The sequence below is a fragment of the Eucalyptus grandis genome, chromosome 8 (genome assembly GCF_016545825.1).
Source record: "Eucalyptus grandis isolate ANBG69807.140 chromosome 8, ASM1654582v1, whole genome shotgun sequence".
In the NCBI taxonomy this organism is placed as follows: Eukaryota; Viridiplantae; Streptophyta; class Magnoliopsida; order Myrtales; family Myrtaceae; genus Eucalyptus; species Eucalyptus grandis.
This window is the reverse complement of record NC_052619.1, coordinates 63,344,462-63,361,318: the sequence shown is the minus strand read 5'-3', so window position 1 is coordinate 63,361,318 and position 16,857 is coordinate 63,344,462. Positions and strand designations below refer to the sequence as shown.

General features: G+C 38.5%; 2 long non-coding RNA genes across 3 annotated transcripts; both read left to right on the top strand.

Moving 5' to 3' along the window:
* Window positions 1-1,698: 1,698 nt before the first annotated feature.
* LOC120286609 lies at window positions 1,699-2,987 on the top strand. The gene is made up of 3 exons (XR_005545257.1): window positions 1,699-1,864; window positions 2,437-2,501; window positions 2,917-2,987. It is a non-coding gene; the product is annotated as an uncharacterized LOC120286609 (long non-coding RNA).
* Window positions 2,988-2,996: 9 nt separating this feature from the next.
* Window positions 2,997-5,635, top strand: LOC120286608. Of its 2 annotated transcripts, none has more exons than XR_005545256.1 (4): window positions 2,997-3,143; window positions 3,677-3,705; window positions 4,288-4,674; window positions 5,616-5,635. It is a non-coding gene; the product is annotated as an uncharacterized LOC120286608 (long non-coding RNA). The 2 variants fall into 2 exon arrangements; XR_005545255.1 differs by having other exon boundaries at window positions 5,611-5,634.
* Window positions 5,636-16,857: the final 11,222 nt, after the last annotated feature.

Sequence of the window (16,857 nt, the reverse complement as noted above, 5' to 3'; positions counted from 1 at the left end):
AAAAACATGGGAGGGGAGGGAGAGAAGGTGCAGTTTCCTGAGGAGGAGGAGGATGAGGAGGATGCCTGGAGTCTTCTCTTTCCTTCCTCTCTTACCTCTCTTTGGATTGGCCATATGAGGAACGTGGAAAGACTATCGGATGGCCTTCGCAAGCATCTCTCCTCTCTCCAGTGTTTAGGGATTTCAAATTGCCCGAAGTTAAGGGACTTGCCAAAGGATGGCCTCCCTCCCTCCCTCCAAGAATTGTGGATAGAAGGATGCGAGATTCTGAAAGATCGATGCTCAAAACACACTGGCGACTATTGGCCCCTCATCCAAGAGATCCCTGACATCGAGATTGATTGGGTTCAGATTCAATGAATTCATTCGTCCTGGTACGGTAAGCTTTTTTAGGGTTCGGGTAAGTTTATGGTTTCGAAGGCATCGATTTCCCATTCTGCTTCCTCAATTCGATGCAAACTGATTTCCCCTTCATGTAGATGTCCCACATAAATTTCCGGGAAAATCCAAGAAATCCATGGCATGCGCATTGATTAGTTTCAAATCTGGTGAAGTGAAATTGATCCACTTTCGCTTTCATTTGCTAATCGCTGCGATTCATCCTTCGATGTGCAATCAGTTTTCTAGGGTCCGAGTAAGCCTTTTGGTCTTGAATGCATCAATTTCGCTTTTGTTCTTCAATTCGATGCTTTGTGCGAATTAATTTTTCCCATGGAGAAGTGTCGCATAGGATTTCCGAAACCGCCGTATCGTGAAATACAAGTAAAATTCAGGGGTGAAAGAATGATATTTAGTTGCCTGAATCCCAAAGAAGAGCTTCCTTTAGTCTCCAATTGCGCTGCTTGAGGAAGTTGATGATATCCTCGTATGCCACTGCTGCATCCATCTCTTCTACTGCCTTGGCCTACTTTTTTCTTTAGCCACCGCAATGCTCTTTCGACCAGCAAGTAATTCAGCCTCCTCTGCCAGCAACCATCTCCCCTGTTTCATTTCTGGCCTCAATCCCAACGACGGCATGTTACGTAAGACCCGTCTTAGTTAATCTTAACAAAACCCAGCTCAGGTTTACTCCATGCACCGTGCCTTGCATCAGCCCAATCATGACCTAGCTTACATTTTTACTGGAAACACACTTTGCAAAACAGCTTTTCTAACTGTACAAGTGATGTTTCAGCATCCGGTGATTTATGGGTAAAAGTGATTGCATTTTGAGCTTTCAGTTGCCAACAGGTGTAGGCAATCATTCTTAGGAGTTATCACAGCATACAAATAAGTCACCATCGCCGGTGATTGGTGGTCTCCCATACTTGTGAGTTAACATAATCGCAAAGAATTTTTCAGCAAAAAAAAAAAAAGAAAATCATCAAGAGGGTATCCCTGTTCATTTTTTGTTGCTGTCAATTGAGTATGCCTATAATCTTGTTCTGATCACTCTAAGCATGAAAGGTAATTTTTATTCAGAACTAATTGATAGTCCTCTTTCAAATTTTTGGGTGAGACGAGGAATGTGGAAAGAGTATCAACAGTGGAGGATGTAAGAAGCACGGAGTATTCTGTTTCCCTCATCTCTACATCTCTTTGGATGAGAACTATGAGGAATATGGAAAGATTATCAAGTGGTCTTCACAGCCATCTCTCCACTCTCGAACAACTACATTTTATAGGTTATTGGAACATGCCGAGAGGATGGCTTCTTTCCCTCCGCCAAGTATCCGACATAATTCAATTTCAAATTCTGAAAGATTGATGCTCAAAACTTAGTGGCGACTATGGGCACCTCATCCAAGAAATCCCACTCATCATAGTCAATCGAGTTCGAATCCAATAAGAAGATATGTATCCAATTTCTAATTTTGCTCTTCAGGTAATGATTTGGACTTCTTTCTTTCTTGCACACTTGTTTTTTAGTTACCGTTGCTGCTTCAGGATCCATTTCTATTATGAATCCTCAATCCGATGCTAAAAGGTTCATGTGGACAAGCTTCACCTAAATTTCCACAAACCGCTCTGAAGGTCCAATGTTGACTTTTGGGTTGCTCTGTTTTGTTTGACAAGGAGGCAAGCAATGACATGGTTATAATTCTAATGCGGTACAACAAGCCAACCAACCATTGCTTGATACAAGTGACTATTCCTCAAAACAAATAATACTTACATGACTTGTTAACAGTGCTGGAATTATGATGCGTATATGTGCCTGTTTGTATTGATGATATATCTTGAACTGATTGATGACCAAACATTGCTTATATCTCCACTTATGGAAATACACTACGCTTTGCGTGAGAATCATGAAGAATTGTTGCTCTTATATTGTTATTTTTCCACAACTTTGGTGTTTGTTATGTTTTCTCTTCCAAATATCTTTTTTTTTTTTTAAATTTTCTATATCCTAGTTCGGTGACCTGAATTGTCTCAGCTGTGATTGTTTTGCAGAATATCCCACTGTTATCTTTATTTGGCAAAATTTCTCAGGAGGATCAAATGCAAACAGTGCCGAGGTAAGCAACTGATGTGCTTATGTTCATCCGTTGCAACTTGACGAAAGAAAAACAAAAAGCTATTTTTTATTGGTAGGAGTACTAATGTGCTTCAAACTGCTTTTTTTTTTTTTTTTTTGTTGGCGACATGCTCTAAAAAATTAATCTGTATTATTATGTCAATAATCGAGTCTATATTAATAGTCAATCAAAGAAGCTTTCTTACTTCCAAAAGTAGCAGCTACAGTAAAGACCCAAAAAAAAAAAAGATTTAAAACAGGTGTTTTCAAGTTGGCAAATATGACAACTAAATTTGAATGAGGCCTGCAGCATAAGCCATTCATATCCGAGTTCTTTGTTGAAGTTCATGGTTCCTCTTTCTTCTATTCAAATTCCACACTATCTCAAAGCACATTTTCTTTTTCTTTGTTGTCAGGGAAAGGGGGAAAGGAGTAATAAGGAAGACTATGATCTGTCCAAATTCTGGAGATATTTCTATCCGAGATTTGAAAGATTGATGCTCAAAACTCACTGGCGACTATCGGCCCCTCATCCAAGAGATCCCTCTCATCTACATTGGTGTTCGGATCCAGTGAACTGAAATTGATCATACCCGAGCCCTGACAAAGGATTTATCTCCGTTGACAACTTTGCCTTCTTCAGGTCTGCCGCAATTCGTTGTTCCACCTAAAGTCAGCTTTCTGGGATTAGGGTCAGTTTTTGGGTTGGAAGGCATCAATTCAGTTCGATACTTAATACGGATTGATTTTCCCGAGGAGATGTTTCTCATAGAATTTCAGAAACCAGCCACTAGAGGTCAAAGACTGACATTTGGGTGTGTCGTGTGTCCTCGATGTGGCTTTTTCTTTTACTCCAGTAACTCACTGTTGATATAAGCAAATGTGATAAGAAGGATGGGGGATGCGGATGTAGATCCCAATCTTGGCATAGCTACCTAATGGGCACAAGCACTTGCCTTTTGTGAAATTCAACTAAAACTTAGAGCTGCAAAATGATCTTTAGCTTCTTGAATCCCGGCAGGAGCATCCTTTAGTCTTTAATTGCACAACTTGGGAAAATTGATGATATCCTTGTATACCTCAGCTGCATTCAGCTCCCCTACTGCCTTGGTTCAGCTTTTTCTTTAGCTACTTCATTGCTCTTCCGAATAGCAAGTAATTCAGTTTTCTTTGCAGGTCTAGTTTGCATTGCGACACCCCTGCAGGTAATCATCTCCCCCGTTTCATCTCTGGCCACTATCCTAACAACAGCCATGTTTTGTTCCTTCTATAAGACCCATCATGGTGAATTTTCACAAAACCTAGCTCAAGTTTACTCTACGTGCCCTGCCTTTGCCTACCCAATCATGACTTATCTCTCTTGCATTACCGGCAACACAGTCTAAATGAGCTTCTCTAATATGTGTAAGTGAGTTTCAGGATCAGGTGATTTATGGTTAAAGTTTACTGCATTTTGAGTGTTCCAGATATAACAACAGGTGTAGGCAATCATTCTTAAGCATTGTAAGGCCCTACCAAGTCATTCGATCTCCTGACCTCACATTTGTAGAATATCAACCTGTACCAATAAGTCACCACCACCGGTGATCAGTGGTCTCCATTCTTGTCAGTTATCATAATCATAAGAGTTTTTAGCAAAAGGAAAAACTATCAAACTGTCACTAATTCCCGACAATAATAAAGCAATTCTTGTCTTGGTTGTTCACTTTTGTTCGATCACTCTTATAGTTGTCCATTGCTCATGAAAGGTAATTGTTATTCAGGACTAATCGATTGTCCTGTTCTAGATTTTTGGACGAGAAATATGGGGAATATGGAAAGACTATCAACAGCAGAGGATGTATGATGTATGGAATCTTTTTTTCCTTCCTCTCTAATCTCTCTTTGGATGAGAAAATATGAGTAGAAAGACTATCAAGTGGTCTTCATGGCCATCCCCCATCTCTCAAACAGTTATATTTTGTAAGTAGCTTGAATTTTGGGTACTTGCCGGAGGATGGCTTCCCTCCCTCCCTCAAAGTATTCCCCATAATTCAATGTGAGATTCTGAAGGATGGATCCTCTCTTTTCGGCAACTACTGGCACCTCATCCAAGAAATCCCACTGATTGTGATTGATCTAGTTTGGATCCAACAGGAAGATTTCTCTCCACTGTCTTGAGTTTTGTTCTTCAGGTAATGATTCGGACTTCTTTTCTTTTACACTGGTCATTTAGCTACTGCTGCACCAGGATCCATTTCCATTCCGCTTCCTCAACTTAATGCTAAAAATTTTCATGTTTTTCCATGGACATGCTTCACGTGAATGTCCATAAACCAGCTGTTGAAGGTCAAATGTTGACATTTGGGTTGCTTCTGTTTTGTTTACCAAGGAAGTACACAATGAAATGGTTATAATGTTAACGTGGTACAGCCAGTGACTATTCCTCGAACAAAAAGTACCACATGGACTTGCTCGTAGTGTCAGAATTATGATGCGTCAAATGTGCCTGTCTATATAGATTATATATCTGGATTTTTGTGTGATGGCCAAAAATTGCTTATCTTTGCACTTGGATGACACAAAGAATTTGTAAATGGGAATGCATTATGATTTGTGTGAGAATTATGAAAAATTGTTGCTCTTAAACTAATATTGTTCTGCAATTTAATCGTTTGCTGTATCTTCTCTACCAAATGTCTGTTTTTTATGCCCTAGCTCCTTGACCTGAATGCGTCAAATGCAAACACTGTTGAGGTAGGCAACTGATGTAGTTGTTTTCATCTTTTGCAACTTGACAAAAGCAAAAAATGAAAAAGCTATTAATTTTGGTAGATGCACCAATATGCTCTATATGCTCTATTTTTTATTTTATTTTTTTGGCGACATGCTCTAAATAAGATTTATCTGTATATTGATGTTGATTATCCTGGTCTATATTCAAAGTCTTCTTCCTTTCAATAACAGGCATTGTAGAGATGCAAAAAGTAGGGTGTAAACCTTTTTTTCGAGTCGGCAAATATGACAACTAAATTTCAATGCACGTTGTTGTTAAAGTTCACAGTTCATCTTTCTTCTATTTAAATTCTCACACCATCTCAGAGGACATTTTCTTTTTCTTTGTTGTAAAGGAAAGGCGGAGAGGAGCGACCAGGAGATTATGCTCTGTTGCTCTGTTGAGTCATCATGAAAGCCTCGCGTCTGCCACCAAGTATTTTGATCTAAAATTGCGAGAAGATCGTCATCCAAAACCACTCGCAACCCAGTTGTCTCAGGTAGGCGAGTCTCATCACTATAACCCCACCAAGCTGCCAGAGCTACTGTCGCGATTGAGGAAAGATACGGGCACTACCATTGCACGTGGATTATCCTCATGACCTCGCATTTGTGGAATATCAGCTTGTACAATTACGCCACCATCACAAGTGGTCAACGCTTCCCCATAGTTCTGCATTAACATAATCGTAAGGGTCAATTGGGAAAAACAAAATCATGAAAAGAGTCACTCCTTTTTCAGATTTGGAAGAGGCAGCACCCTAGTTTTTCTCATTGTTTTTGGTTGCATTGGGGCGAGTACATATATAATTTGTTCGTCTGATTACTCTCGTAATTGTTTATATGGCATAAAAAATCAAAGTTTAATGTGGATTCCACGCAACGGTGCCAAATCCTAACATCATACTTTCAGAGGCAATTAAAACGTAGATAGCCCAACTCTTGGGGCTTAATCCCAATGGATGGAATTGCAATTATACTTTGACATACAATTCAAGTAATAAGTTCAAGAAAGTCATTTGGCTGGGACTACGCTTTAATTAATTATAGAACCATGCAATAGGCGAGACCAGATAAACCAAGTTAGATATAAGCATTAAAATTCATATTTACCCTAAACTATGATTTTGGAATATATTATACTTTGTTCATGTGAATAGCAGCGCCGCAGCAAGTTTGATCTCAAAAAGAAAACTGCTTGCTCAGCTCGTTCAGATATTGCTTTTGCTAAATAATAAAACCATATTGGGCAAGCCTTGGTAGCTCCAAGCTCCAAAAAGAATGGTCATTGGTCAAAGCTCGCCCATACATTTCCAACCATTGAACTGGGTGGAGCTGGGCTCGATGTTGCACTTCTTTTTCTTTTCTTTTCCTCTTTTTTTTCTTCTCAAGCCTATTCAATGAATGAGTATATTTTGCGTTTGCCGACTATTTGAAATATCATGTTTCACCCCGAAAGAAAATACATGCTAGACGACATCGGTGTGGGTACATATCGTGCAACCTCAACATTTAGGGCCTAAATAGTCAAAAGCCCTCAATCAAATAGTGAGAACAATAATTAATCACACTAATTAGTTAATGACAAGCTTGTAATCTTTCTTCTAGCCAAAGTAGTTATCTTCTAGTCAGCCCAAGTTAGTTGCTTTTATACAAAGTGTTACGAATCTTCTTGTTTTTTTCTTTACAATATATATTGATATTTTATATGACTAAGTTAAATAATGAATGTTTCAAGAATACTTACATATTTTGGGGCCAATGATTTAGATTGGTTGATTTTCCCAACAACATTGCTTGATAGACTAATATATAGATGTAAATCAATTATATAAGCAGAATCATAAGTGAGAGATATCATCTACTAAGGTTAAAATAACTTTTGAGCAATTTTCCCCTTGTCAGAGAAAAAAAGGAAAATGCAAAATGGCTTTAACAAAACTTCAACATAAAAGCAATCCATTGCAATCAACTAATCTTAATTTCTTTGACAAAATAAAAATCTTAATATTTGAAGCAGGCTACAAATAAGAACAAGTCAATAATATTGACATTTTGCATGTGAAGTGATAGCGGTACCTCGGAGCTTAGGTATTTCCCTTAGTAGAGTTCCTAATTTAATACTGAAGGGAGCTTAGGTATTTCCTTAGTAGAGTTCCTAATTTAATACTGAAGAGAAGCAGGCAAAAAAAAAAAAAAAAGGAATTCTTAGTTAGTTCCTCGAAACATGCCCCTTCTTCAAATTTTGTAGTATGAAATAAAAATTCAAATTTTAAAAGAATAGGAAGATTTTACGCGTAGATTTTCAAAATGTTTTAGGTGCTCTTCAACTGCAATAGGATTAAGCCCCGACACCATGCTTCAAAGGCATTGAATGAGCTGCCATTGGCATGGTGGGCCTCAAAAGGTAACAGCCCAAACTCTTGGGCCTTAATCCGAAAAGGATCAGATTGCACTTGGACTTGACATACAATTCGGGTAATAAGGTGAAAAAAAAGTTGTTCGGCTAGGACAACACTCACTATCTATAAAACTATTGAATGGGGAGTCTAGACGGACCAAGTTAGATATCGACCATCAAAATTCTTACCTGGCCCGGCCTATGATTTTGTAAACTATTATACTTTCTTAGAATAAATGACAGTGTTGGGGCAAGCCAGAGCCCAAGAAGAAATGTGCTTGCCCAAACTCATTTAGGCTTGGCATTAGCCAAACAATAAAACCACGTTGGGCAAGTCTTGGTAGCTCCAAGGTCTAAGAAAGAGTTGTCACGCCCCAATCCTCAAGCGCGTGCCCATCCCTCTCTGGTCGATAAAAATTTTGTGACTTCCCAAGATGAGTTGCCGACCCTTTTTATTTTATTGCACATGCGGAAGCAATTAACAAATCCCCTGACAGTAACTATCTCGGGATAGAAAAGCAGGACATCACATTCACAAACAAACCATACTTTTATAAACATACTAAGTCATTTATACAAGTCTATAACCAAAAGACTAGTTCTCAAAAAGAGGTTGTCCTATCTGACCTACTCTTCGGTCACCTCGGCTCGGCTTGGTCCTCCCTCTATGACCCTGAAAATTTTAAGCCCATGACGGGTGAGATATAAATCTCGATAAGTTCATGGTCTAAGCCACTGATTAGGAGGAAATACACCCAAAAGTGTCCTAACCACACAACCACTCAATTGGCACGAGAGAACTTACCTCGCCTCGGTTTCCTTCTGCACGTCTATACAATTCATATCGCAATGCATATAATCAATGCACATAACAAGCTGGAACACCTCATCAATTCAATTAATCACCGGGTCTGATTATATGGCTAAATCGTTATGACGTCCCATTCCATGTCACACAGTTTTGGTCTCATAATTGGGTGCATCAAACTCAACAATCATGCGTTCAAATTGTTAATTACACCCCTTAAAGGGCTGACCAACTCTAAATTTGGTGGTCTTTTGGCATTGCCAGGGCATCGTCTCACCTCCTTTGAGCACAGTGACGTCTCTTAATTAGACATCGTCCCGAAGAGGTGTAGATCAAAATCTACTACGACCCGAGTCCCAATGAACGGGTAACGTCCGGTTTAACAGCCTAGGACGATTTCTCTTAACCAACACACAACCAATTAATCTCAGCCCAAGACACTGTGCATTGCACTCAAATGCCTCAATTAAAATACTAAACTTGGCCTATTTTCTTCGTATTAGAAATACACGGTAAAATAGTGGTGTATTGTGAGTACACGGTCAATTCACACTAGGAAAAATGATATTCTCTAATTTAAAATCCCAACTGGTTTATATAGTATATAAAACTATTTTTGGTGTTAAAACCCGACACTAAAACCCGACACCAGAGTTTTTTGAATAAATAATGAATTTAACAAATTTTGGAATTAAATACTCAAAATTCCAAATCAGCACTCAATTTGCACAAATTAACATCCAATTGCAGCCCAGAACACACCATTGCAATCGGCACAAAATTCTGGTCACCGTATCCCAGGTCTAATTTCCATAAAATAATTAATAATTAAATAAATTATCGGAAATTAAATAAATTACAAAATAAATAAATTTAAAGCATTTAATTGAATTAACCTAAACTAACTAAACTAAATAATCTAAATAACAATCAAATCTAACCATCCTATTTAATTTAATCTAAGTACACTAACTAAATAAACTAACTAAATTCTAACTAATCCATCTAACTAAACTAAATAAACTAACTAACTACTAACTATATACTTAATCTAACTAAGCCATCCTAAGCCTAATTAACATAATTAATCCACCAATTAGCTAACTAACACACTCTAAGTGTCATTAGCCCACTAATTAAGGATTAGAATGCAACTCAGCGATTAGCACAAAATTGGCTCACATGCAACGGCATAGCGCGACGGCAAGACTTGTGTTAGAAAAACTTCCTTACTTGTTTTGAAGGTGACAAAACGTTTCCATCAATCTAGTCGAAGACTTGCGAGACTCTTTCGTCAAAGAATGCGAAGATGCTGGACTCAAAGATTTAAAATATGCCCTCATTACCGTTTTTCTAGACCCGAAGAAAGACTTATCCAAAATTGAGTATTTCTTTAAGGTTTTTATTCGAGCAGCTAAAGAAGTTCTCACGGCTGGAGATAGCATCTCAAGATCTATTATTCGTTTTTAAATCAATACGAGTAATTGGATGCGGTGATTGACAAAGTATACTTGGAAGGTTCTACTTATGGAAACCTAGATCTGATTGTATGGGCAAGCAGATTTGTGAACTATCATCACATTCCTTAAGTAACTCGAGATCTCCTTAATTGATTCTGTCTAACAAGTAGATTGGAAGAACTCCTTTGGAAGGTGCCAACGGATAAGAAGGCATGGAAGAGTATAAGGAAGACTCTCTAGTTATTCAAGTGTGTGCTCGATAGAAAAATTCCAAAGTCTAAAGCTACTTGTTCCTTGCTTTTCAATTGTTGAGCGTAAATTTGTATTCAAAGAGAGTTTAGATATTTGTGAGGCCTTGTGGAAGTGTAGCGAGTCTCTACCTTTGTAGAATTAAGGACGTGATATCTTTGTAACAACTCTTTTGATTCATAGTGAATTCAGTCGATGGGCTGTCATGCGGGAGAGTGGACATGGTTTAGATTAAGTGAACCACTATAAACCTTGTGTTTTTATTCTCTTCCCTAAACTCTTTTATTTTGTTCGTAACTCTATTTAATTGTTAAAGTCACGAGTTCCTCTGCAAAGTCTATCATCAGCAGATTCAAGTTAAAGTAAAGTTTTACACTATATTTTGCAAGAATTTTGTTTTTGCACCTATTCACCCCCTTCTAGGTGCTGCGTACTAGCACTTTCAATTGGTATGAGCCTGTATACTCATTTTAAATTGAAGTGTCTTTACTTCAAAATTAAAGATCCATAGCCTAATATATTGGCTCTAGGTTTTGGTTGAAGGGCAAAGCAACACCAAACCACCTTATTTTAATGGAAATAAATACAACATATGGAAAAATAGATGAAAGCATTCTAAGATCGAAAGATCCTCTGAATGGAATGTGGTAGATAAAGGAATCATTCATAAAGTTACAACGAATCTCGAAAGGGGAAAAGAAGTTTCAGGGCTATTGAGATGACTCAAGAAGAGATAACCAAGAGACAAGCTCTTGATGCAAAAGCAATTTACTCATTATATTGTGCATTATCTCCAACTGAATATAACATAATATCTTATTGTGAAACAACTAAAGTGGGGGATAGGCTGCACATTACTTATGAAGGAACTAATCAGTGAAAGAAACAAGGATCAATATTTTGCTCGGTCAATATGAAGCCTTCAAGATGAAGTTAGGACAATCTATTACGGCATGTTTAGTCATTTTCCAGAAATTATGTAAATGGTCTTGAGTATCAAGGTCAACCTATCTTAGGACCCATGAAGGTTAACAAACTGCTGCGTGGACTTTCCAAAAGATTGGAATCACGTAAAGACCTTAATAAGAGAGACATAAAGGATCGTGTCACTCTCTGTTTCACAATTGGGTTGGCACTCTTCAGTCTTATGAAGTGGAGCAAATCAATGAAGATGAAGATCCCAAGGTAAAAAATCTATTGCTTTAAAATCTAATGATGATTCAAGGTTTATAGGTCCTGAAGAAGATGATATAGACGATGAAGAGCTTGCTCTCATGATAAGAATGTTCAGAAAATTGAACAAAAAGGGAAGAAGATTCAATTAGAAGAAACAAAGCTCTCAAAGTTTCAAAATAAATCAGCTAAGGATGATGAATCAATAAAGATGTGATTTATTTTGAATGCAAGAAGGGGACACATCGGATCCAATTGTCCCTTGCTGGAAAAAAAGAAAGAAAGAAAAATTGAGAAATCTGAAGAGGCACTTAAAGCGAAACTTGGGTGATACCGAATGCGAAGAGAGTGATGAGGATTATGCTAATATTTCTTTAATGGCAAAATTAGAATCAGACTCGGGCTTTGAGATGGATACGGGGACTTAGACTCGGATAGTGAATTTGAGGTAAGTAATTTAAAAATTCCTACTAAAGTCTCGAAATATATTAATGAACTATGTCTTAGTCTCAAAACCTCTCTTAAGAGGATTTCCGAGCTAAAAGGAAAATTCTATACTAAAGCAACAGGAGATTGTTTGGAAAGAAAAATTCGAAATGTTAGATAAAAAAGTTTTATTACTTTGAAAAGAAAATGCAGACTCTATTTCAAAAGAAAATACACTTTTGAAAAATGATATTTCAAGTATTTCAAAAAGGTTTTCTATAGGATTTGAAAAATTGGAAAAGATTCTTTCCGGCTACAAGACCTTACTTAAGTCAAGCTTAGGAATGACTTCCTCAAACCATTCCTCTAATTAGTTTTCAAAAGAGTAAAGGAAAGGGATCAAACAGACCTACAAAAGCCTTCTATAGAAATCATTTTCAAAAAGCCTTTGTAAAACCTGTTGGTCGTAGTGCTTTTAAATGTTCTAAGTGCAGCAGCTCGAACACTTTGAGAAAAAGAATGTCTCATGGTTTAGAAACATGTTAGAAAGATTAGGTAAAAACCGTATATTATTGCACTAACTCCATTGGACCAAGAAAGTGTAAGTACCAAAGAAAGCTTGAGTTTATCTTTTAAATACAGTCACTATCAAGAAAAATGTCAAATGGTATTTAGAAAGTGGATGCTCAAGACATATGCCCAGGAGATTCAAATTGTTTCAATGTCTCACGCCCGAACCTCGGCGCGCCAACATCCCACTATGGTCATGCAAATCGACATTCGCAAGTAATGTCGGCACCCCATTAAATTTATTAGCCGCGCAAGCAGAATGTATTATAAAACCCCACGACAATGAAATACATGATAAAAATGCAGGAAGCAAAACCACAACATAACACTTTCATAATTCAACGGAATTACAAACAACGGTCTACAGCCAAAGTCTACAGAAGACTGACTCTTAAAGGAAATCGTCCTACGATCTACAAGTCGGACATGTTCTCAATCCTTATGACTTCACACTCTGCAACTCCTCAAGGCCAACCAAAGTTATCTGCTCGCTCCGTCCCACCAGGGACCTGAAATTTTAATCCCACAACTGGGATGAGATAATGTCTCATAAGTTCAACCCCCTAGACCCTATTAGAAAGAAAATACGCCTCGGGTGGCCTAGCCACATCACCACAGAGACTTACCTCGTCTTAATTCATTCCTGTGATTAGCACAATTTGAATCATACAATCTCGGGTAGTAATAATAATTTAAACAATTGGAACGCCATCACTTTCATATAATCACAATCATAGCACGCATTCCAATTATTATTCACTGCCACACAAGGGCATAGCCTACTACGGATTCGGCTATCTGAGCATTAATGCTAGCCATCGCCTCCCCATGGAGGCGCGAAGCCCCGTCATTACGTCGGCGATCACGCACTTAGCCGCATTCCAATTATTATTCCACTGCCACACAAGGGCATAGCCTACTCGCAGTTCGGCTATCTACGGCAGTAATGCTGTCGCCCGCCTCCCCATGGAGCGCGGCTTCGTCATTACGTCGGCGACATTCCCAGAAAGGAGTCGTCTCCCCCTTGGGCACAGCTTCGTCACTACGTCGCGGCATTTGAAGGAGCATGAGTCCAGTTGGCTAGCCTCTCATGACCTGAGCCATGTCACTTCTTGTGACATTTCTAAATGAATAAAGGTCCGGTTGGCTAGCCACTCTGCGACTCGAGCCACGTCACTCTCTTGACGGCATTTTAAGTAGAATAAGGGTTCGGTTAGCTAGCCACTCACGTGACCCGAGCCTTTCAACCAACACACGACAATTCGATACCAATCCCTCGATACTTTACATTTCCTCACATAATCCAATTATGATATTAACATTAAAAAATCCAATTTCAATGCCAAAACGACACTTGGGTTTTATAAATAAAATCTCTATTTATCACAATCAACACTCAATTTGCCACATCCATTCACCAAACTCAAATTCTAAATCCACAGCGGTGATCGGCCCAGAAATTCTAAGAGAATAACGTCTCGACCAGAAATTTTCGAATTTAATAAATAATTAAATTTATTCCGAAAATTAATTAAATAATAATATCCATATTTTTAATCCACACTCAATTTATAATATACAACCATCAATTTCAAAATTCGAATACAAAGCGATCAACACGAAATTTTGAGCAAATAAGGTCATAAATAATTTTTTTGAATTTATTTATTTATTAATTTTAAAATTATTTTCGGAATATAATAAATTATTAAAATTCCAGAATTTCGAAACATTTAAATAAATAAAAATAAAACCCATTATGTCACATCAAGGCTTATATTAAAATAAACCTACTTAGCTTTAAACTAAACACACTTTATGTTAATCAAGCACCTTCATATAATCTACACTTAAATAAATTAAACTAGCCACCTAATGACACTTAACATAAACTAAACCTCCTAAGCATAATTAACCCTCTAAGCGAGGTTTAGTGAGCTAAACTTACCGGATTAGTGGAGCCGAGGCAGACCAAGCATGTGGGATCAACGCGAGGATCGACTTTCCTCAAAGCGGGCCGAGCATCCGGGCTCAAGAAGACGGCCAAAACGCAGCCAAAACCGGGCTGAGAAACCCATTTTTTTCAGCCTGGCCTTGCTTGGGGCCAATGGAGGGCTACATGGCGGTTATGGAGCGCGGGAACCCAGAGTAGCAACGGCGGTGGCTTGGGCAAGTTGAGATGGCGCTCGGCGAGACTCTTGGCGACCCTTGCGACGGCGATAGTAGGCTGGATGGAGGGAAGGAGCTTGGGGGGCTGGTGAGCGGGCGGAGCAGCGTGCGGCGGTTGGCCGATTTAGCGACACGCGGCGCGCGAGCTCGCTTCGTGGACGACGGCGGCGGCGGAAGCCCGGCGACGGGCGTCGCGGTCTGAGCTCGGCTGGCTTCCGTTGGCTGCCGCACGAGTTCTCCCCCTCCTCACAGTTGGAACTCAAGGAAGAAGAAGAAGAAAGAAAAGTGGTGGGGCCCTTCACTTTTTAGGGATTAAATCCACCCCTCCACTTGTCAAGATCTCCACCAATTGGCCACCCACCATGACATCACCCCATGATGTCATCATCCACTAACTATTTCCTCTACAACCTATTTCAATGGGTCCAAATCAATTTTATGCCAATCTGTACATCAAAGTCTTTAATTTCCAATCGATTCTCTTCCAAGGTCCATAAAATTAATCCAATGTCACCACACTGAAATTCACATCTTCACTTGTCCATAGAACCAACTTAAGTCCCAAAGCATGACCAAGCGGGCCCTACCAATTTCCGAACCAAATTAACAATACTTTGATTATTTTCTTTGAAAACTCGCTTGCATGAAAAATCTTCCAAAAGATGAGTCAATATTCCTAAAATAATCTGTGACACCCAGGACTTCCAATTTCTGAATTTGATCTCAATTCCCCGGGTTAATTTCACTTTGGCACGATACTAGCGCGGCTTAACCTACCGGGTAGCCTTTAGAAATTTTCATGCATTTGACCTATGGTTGATCATCTCAAGCCACAATGTACATCTTTGAAACATTGGCGACTTTCGGTTGTCAGTAATCTGAAGATTTCAAATCTGGCTTGGTACCCAATCGACAGAAAGTTGGTCTAGTGCCAATCGACAAGAATTGTGCGTCGGTGGAATCACCCACACCTGATCACATGCCTCTGGGAGTCGACCTATCTCATTTCTAATCGATTTTTAATTGTGCCGTAATGACCATTTGCGGATTAGCAGTCGAAAGATCGCCTACAGTCAAATTCTCGAATACGATGCATTAGAAACTCTTTACAGCTTCACCCGATAGTCTAGTTTTCACATGAGTGGCCGACTCAAGGAAAAGAACTATATGCGTGCCAACGAAATGTCCGTCTCAATTTATTGAAAATAGAATTGGAAAATCGGGATGTCACAATAAAACTTATGCAAGTTAATGGTGGAAAATTTTCTTTTGGTAGAAATAGCAAAGGAAAGATTGTCGGATACGGAACAGTAAAAATTGGAAGTCTCATAATCAATAATGTCTCATTAGTAGAAAGACTCCATTACAACTTGTTGAGTATTAGTCAACTGTGCGACACAGGTTTCAAAATCAATTTTCAAGAAGTATGTTCGGAAACTAGTAAAGACATCTCTCAGACTTTCACGGGGCGAAGACATGGGAACATCTATCTTTTGGACATCAAACCAGAAAAATCTCAATGTCTAATTTCAATTCAAGAGGAAGCTAATCTCTAGCATTGAAAACTTGGCCATATCAACATAAAGCAAATTGCCAAAATCTCTTCAAAGAAGATTGTTAAGTGGACTACTCAACCTAACATACCAAAAATCTGAATTATGCACACCATGCGTGTTGGGAAAACAGGTTAGAAGTTCTTTCAAACCAATAAATCAATTTTCCACTAATCATGTCTGCATGCTCCACCATATGGATTTCTTTAGACCAACTAGAACTCAAAGCATTGGTGGAAAGAGATATTGGCTAATAATAGTGGATAATTATTCACGATTTACTTGGGTATACTTTCTAGCAAGTAAGTCTGAAAAACATTCTCTTATTTTTTTAAAGTTTGCTAAGTACAAAATGAGAAAGGGTATGTTATTTCAAGCATACAAATGCAGACATGGAGGTGTGTTTGAAAATCAAGACTTTGCTAAATTCTGTGATGAATATGGTTTTCAGCATATGTTCTCCTCTCCATACACTCTGAACAGAATGGAGTTGTGGAAGAAAAGAATAGATTGTTGCAAAAATGGCAAGAACACTTTTAATTGAAAGCAACATTTCTTCTCGTTTTTGGGCTGAAGCAGTTTCTATAGCATGTTATGTCATTAACAGAGTTTTCTTGAGGCCGATTCTGGAGAAAACTCCCTAGAAGCCAATTGTTTTCTATTTTCATGCGTTTGGTTGCAAATGTTTATATTGAAAAATGCAAATAATCGAATTGGTAAGTTTTGAAGAAAAATCAAGACAAAGAAATCTTCGTGGATATTCAACCACCAGCAAAGCTTACAGAGTATACAAC